Source organism: Frankliniella occidentalis, unplaced genomic scaffold (assembly GCF_000697945.3).
Source record: "Frankliniella occidentalis isolate FOCC.00 unplaced genomic scaffold, Focc_3.1 Scaffold1, whole genome shotgun sequence".
Lineage (NCBI taxonomy): Eukaryota > Metazoa > Arthropoda > Insecta > Thysanoptera > Thripidae > Frankliniella > Frankliniella occidentalis.
Window position 1 is genome coordinate 3,442,714 of NW_026267131.1, and position 5,503 is coordinate 3,448,216.

Here is a 5,503-nt window from a genome sequence, read left to right on the forward strand (position 1 = left end):
CCCTCCCTCTACCCTCCCGTCCCCTTGCCCCCTATACCACCCCGTTGTCTCTGTTGGCCCCCCTGCTCTCCAAACGGGTGCATGAGGCACCGGGTGGTGAGGTGGCGAGCGAGCAAACGGAAGAGTTGGACGCCGCCGCGCCGCGCGCTGACGCGGTGCTCACGGCGCTATCGACCTATCGTTGCCGTGATAAGGCTCCCCGACTCACTAAAACCCTCCTCCGATAACAAATAATTGCCAATTTATCCCTCAGCAGGCCAGAGCGGCGTCAGTGGCTGACAGCGGCGGCTTACACAACAAGGCCATTCGCGATGCGCAGTCTCTTCGTAATGGCCGCTCATTTGTCGGAAATAGTTTGCATTTCCATATCTCTCTCGCAGTTGTGCCGCCCCTCAGATGCGGCCCACCTGGGCCACACCCTTTTGCGGATGGGTCGCGCGACGCGCGGCGTAAACCCCGCGTTCCGTTTTCTCTTCTCCGGGAGTGAAAATAGAATGTGGAGCTCGGGTCGTCCGGTCCGATGCGGTGCGCGCGTCGTGGCGGGGCGGGGCGTACACGGCGCTTCGATGCGGGGCGGCCCGTCGCGCGTGTCCACCTGCCCCGACAGCGCCCCGGCAGTGCCCTGGTAGTGCGAGGGCGCTAATTGTAAGCTGATTCCACTTCGGAAAGTCCGCCTGGGCGCCCCGGCCCGACGCCCTCGTGCTCCTGCCGCTGCCCCGAGTCGAGTCCCCCCCGCGCGACGCACATTCATGCATGCTTTCATGCATGCAAAATAATAGTGGGGCGTGTTGCTGGTTCAGCAAAATGTTTGCTAAAGTACATTAGAAATCCGAGTGTGCAATCGTCGCACACCTACAGGTGGGCGAAAACATTCACACACCTGCAGACGTGTGAATGACCTTTCACACACTTGGCGGCGAGTAAATGGCTACCTTTAAGTGTACGAATCTCTATTCGCTCACCTGCAAGTGTGTGAATATTTTTTTACACGCGTCCAATGCGGTGGTTCCTGGTGGTTCCTCTTCTACGTATTACATAGCTTAAGATTTTTGTTGTTGTTGGTTGTTAACACCAGCGGTAAATTTTTCAAAGGAGAAAATTTCCTCAGTACACTAGATACATGAACAATAGCGTAAACAATCATTAATTAAATTAAACTGTACGCTATTTAAACTGCACCTAAAATTAACAAAAAAACTGTTTTTCTAAATTTGCGTGGGTAGTGCTGAACTCACCTGCACCTTGCACGCGCTTGCTACAAGAAACACCTTTCAAAGGCACGAAGGGACACGAAAAAGTTTTCTTCCCTTCATCCAGTATTTTTTTTTTTTTGTCGATTGGCGTGAGCCGTGCGTTGTTGCATTGGCCGGCGGCGGCAGAGCGAGAGAGGGTCTATCCCAGCCTCTCTAAAAGCTTCACGGCGCGACACACTCAGGCAGAAGATTCGTCGAAAAGATCGACCCCCTCGAGCATCAGCCAGCATCCTCATCGTCGCATCATCCTCGAGCAGTCTGACCTGAACGGGCGGAGCGGACGTTCTGCGAAAATGGAGAGTAAAATAATAATCACAAGAATGGGAGAGCGTCGGCGTACGGCTTGACAGGTAGGTACATATAGTAGTCCGTGCGTGTTTGTTACATTTATACTGTGAGTGGTGTAAGTGAGGCCGCCTACAATATTGCGTCTAACAAAAATAAGCACTGTCAAAAAATGTGTGAGCATGTTTGCATTATAATTTTGAATTTAGGTACAGGGTGATTATCAAAAAAACCGTACAGTTTCGTTCCAAAGCATCTCATGTTCGTCTCCATTGTGCTGGAGCCACCACTTCGGTCTAGTATGACGTCTTTTTTGGAGCTCTACTAGGGGCCGACAAGAATATCGTACAATTTTATCACTGGTAGGAGCAGGATCGATCTAAAGGGGTTAAAACTAAACTCCGATGCTTTCCACACTTCCCTGTTGGTTTGAAAAGCAGCCTATTTTGGGAATATGGAAACCTTGGAAACTCAAATGTCCTCCCTAGTTCTACAGTCCACATTCAAAGGTACTTTCACCCTTAGTCTTGGTTTTTTAGCGGGTGTACACGCAGAGCTACAGGAGCTCAAAGTCCTTCCACGGGTTTTGAGGTTCGGGCTTCGGAGTTTATCAGCCACCACTCCACAGCCAAGACGGGTCCAGCTGAAGGGTTGGTAGCACTGCATCACGAGAGTACGACAAGAACTCAACTTTTTCCGAACGAGAAGTTGGCGCGAAACGGGATCAGCTTGTGAAGAGGCGGGAAGAAACATCGTTTTCTTGTGCGAATATTTTTGCGAATAAACTCCGTTCCTGCTCTAGTTTCCATTCTGTAATGCAGAATCGAAAATCCCGAATATGCCCTTTTGAAAATAGAGGACTATTAACGTACTGCCCGGTCGTAATAAGTTTGGGGTGCCCTGTCCGGGCAAAAGGGCTGTTCTAGGCTTTCTTCAGAACTAAACTCCGATGCCATTATCTGTTACTATCACTAATTATTCCACCCACGTCTCGGCCGTCGGTCGCTCCGGTGTCTTGGAGTCGTGGTATTGCCAGTGGTAGAGCGGGCCTATGCCCGACACTTAGGCAACACGTCAAACACCCTCATAGATTTGCTTAACCTACTGGGGCTATGGACCAGTTCCGCAAGATCTATTACAATGCTGCTTGAACAGTCGTGTAAAAAATGATATCAAAAGAGTCTGGATCGATCATGGAGCTGTATTTTGCACGTCTACGGGAGAACTGTACGATTGGACTAAACTCCGATGCCTCTTTTTGGCATGAATCGCTGTTAAACCTCTGTACGTGGTCAGACTGTGGGACAACTCTAGAAATGTAACCTTGTGGTACTAAAGAACAATATCCAACCCCAAAAATTAAGCCAAAAAAATAATGAAATAATTCTATTTTTGAAACGAAACTGCACGGTTTTTTTGATAATCACCCTACAAAGGAAAATTGTTCGTTTATTTAACACAAACAAAAATTTGCGACAAAATGAAAATAAAATGTTAAACTCGCGAATTTGACGATTTGACGTGTGTTTTGAACTGGCAAGCAGCTTGCCGAATTCTTGCACCTGCAAATTTGAGTACTCGCGAGGGTTGACCTCCTCTGAGCGTTTTTCAACTTTCACGTACAAAGCATATACCAGGTGGCTCATTAACCCCGCGCATTTCTGTAGTTAGACTGTGCCGCACGCACAAGTGCGGGTGGGTTGCCTACTCGCCCGGCCCGTAAGGCGCCGTGGACAGGGGCGATACGCAAGCCCGCCCGCCCGCACTCCTGCGTGCGGTACAGTCTAACTACAGAAGTGCGCGGGGTTAATCAGCCACCTGGTATGTTACTCAAAGTGACAGAGAAAACTCTTGTAATTTCACAATATTGCACAAGTATCAAAGTTGTTTTTATTTTATTTTTGTTGGGTTTTGGTTGCTTATTTAGTAGTAGTTTCACAAGTTAAATTCTCCGCGGCTTTTGCTGATGGGTCGTTATTCATAACCGTGTCCGGCCGCGTTGCGCCGCCCGGCTGACGCGCGTAGGAGGGCGGCCGATATAGCCAGATAGTCTAAATCACCTCTCATTAATTGGGTGGACGCATCGAGATAATGCCGTGTTTGCCCTTCCCCTTTTGTTTTCACCTGAGCGACCGACAGCGGTGGCTGAGTGCAGGGCGTGTCGGGGGTAGGGGCCCCGAGGCTGCCGGGATGTCGGCTTTGGGGGCTGGGGATCTGCTCTCAGTCAGCACATTTTATTACGACTAAAAAAAATTAGGTGACATTTCTGTTCTAGCACTTTACAATGAGATCCCTTCAAATACATTTCACTTATCAGAATACAGTCATTACTAGGAACACGACAGAATGAACTTGGCCAAAACCACATACATGTGACTAGTACACAGTCAAACATTTTACGTTATAAAACTCATACGTGGATTTTCTGGGTGTGCTGCTCCCTAATAATAAGCAGGTGTTTATGCCTTTGTGCATAAACTAAAACATTCACACGCTTAAAGGGGACTACCGCAGGTCTGTCAGCAAATCACCAAAATCTTATTCACCTTTTCCGTCATCGCTCCACGCGCCGCCCCGTCTAATTCCGTTTCCGCCGCGATTCCCCGGTTAGGGGCCACATATTCTTCGAAGACTGTGAGACTGCCATCCCGTCTGCCCCGCCACCTACTCGTACACCGGAAATAAGTCAGAGACGATTGCGTTTTAGTAACATTTCAACATTCCGCACGGTAAAAATGACATCTTGGATTTCAAGCGATCTACTTCGTTTTCAAGACAGTTTTCAAGGAATCTACTTGAATTCCAAGATGTTCTTTTTACCGTGCGGTCGGATATCCAAAAATCTGAGTTTGGATTGCACACGTGTCTTCTTGATAAAATTAATTTAAAATGTACTCAGATTACTTGATCCAAGTGCTCAGTTTTTGCGGGTTGTGTGGTCTCTGCTCTTATTATTCGCGTTTATTAGTATGACACCACTCCCTATGGTATGCAGGTGACACATTGTGTTAAAAATGTAACCAAGTAAACTTTGCTACAACTTTTTTTTTTTTGTTATAGCATTTTTCTGTTTCTGTCGTTCTATTTGCATACGATCGGCGAGGCGCTTTGCGGCGATATTCGGCATTCCCCATTTCGGTCTCCTCCCTCCCTCCTCCTCCAGCGGCTCAGCCCCAACCACTCCAGCCTCGCGCCAGCACCTTCACGCGGTGTCGGCGCTGATCCCTCTGGACCGGGGCGAGGCGGGGCGGGGCGGGGCGGGGACGGGTGGGTTGGCGGAGGTAAGGGAAGCCCTCGCACATATACCGCAATCCGCTTTTAATGAGGAATGTGTTTGCAGAGTGATAGATGAGCGTCGAATGGGGTCACTTACGCCCCGTGTACCACGAGTGAGCGCCCGGCCAAACGCTTGAGAATATGAGGCGGAGCTTACCCTCGACAATCCGAACCATTTCAATGCAGCCATATAACTTTTCTGGTGCAAAATACGAGCCCCGTGAAAACAAAACATTCTTTACTGATACATCGTATGAAAGAGCTGCAGTTTTGCGGCTAGCAGCGGGCGGAGGGGTTGGGCAAACCCGATTAAATCCTGAAACGTTCAGAGTAAAGTAAGTTACTCTTCTGAGGCTGCAACGCGAGGAAAGAAACAAATCGACTCAACGATTGTGTGCAATCTCTAACAATAAATAAATACATTATGTGAATGTCTGTGTGTGTGGAAAAAAACAGCTGAAAAATCACAGATTAGCCAATTCTGTAAGCGAGAAGGAAAGGGATAGTGTGTTTGTGTGAGTGATTGTTTGAGTGTGTGTGAGTGTGTGTGTTTGTGTGTGTGCGCGCGCGTGTAAGAAAGAGAGAGACGGAGAGAGAAAGTATACGTGTGAGCGCGTCCTTTGAAATGAATCTCGGTTGAATCACACCCGGCGGGCCGCATCCTCATTGGCCGGGCCTCCCCCCTCCCC

General features: G+C 48.7%; 1 protein-coding gene across 1 annotated transcript in view; it reads left to right on the top strand.

Annotated features, from left to right (window-relative positions):
* The first annotated feature begins 297 nt into the window (after positions 1 to 297).
* Positions 298 to 5,503, top strand: part of LOC113212624 (retinal homeobox protein Rx-like) — a 22,478-nt gene continuing 17,272 nt past the window's right edge. Inside the window, exon 1 of the mRNA XM_052277291.1 lies at positions 298 to 1,603. The gene's annotated coding sequence lies outside the window, so the exon portion shown is untranslated. The remainder of the gene's footprint in view (positions 1,604 to 5,503) is intronic.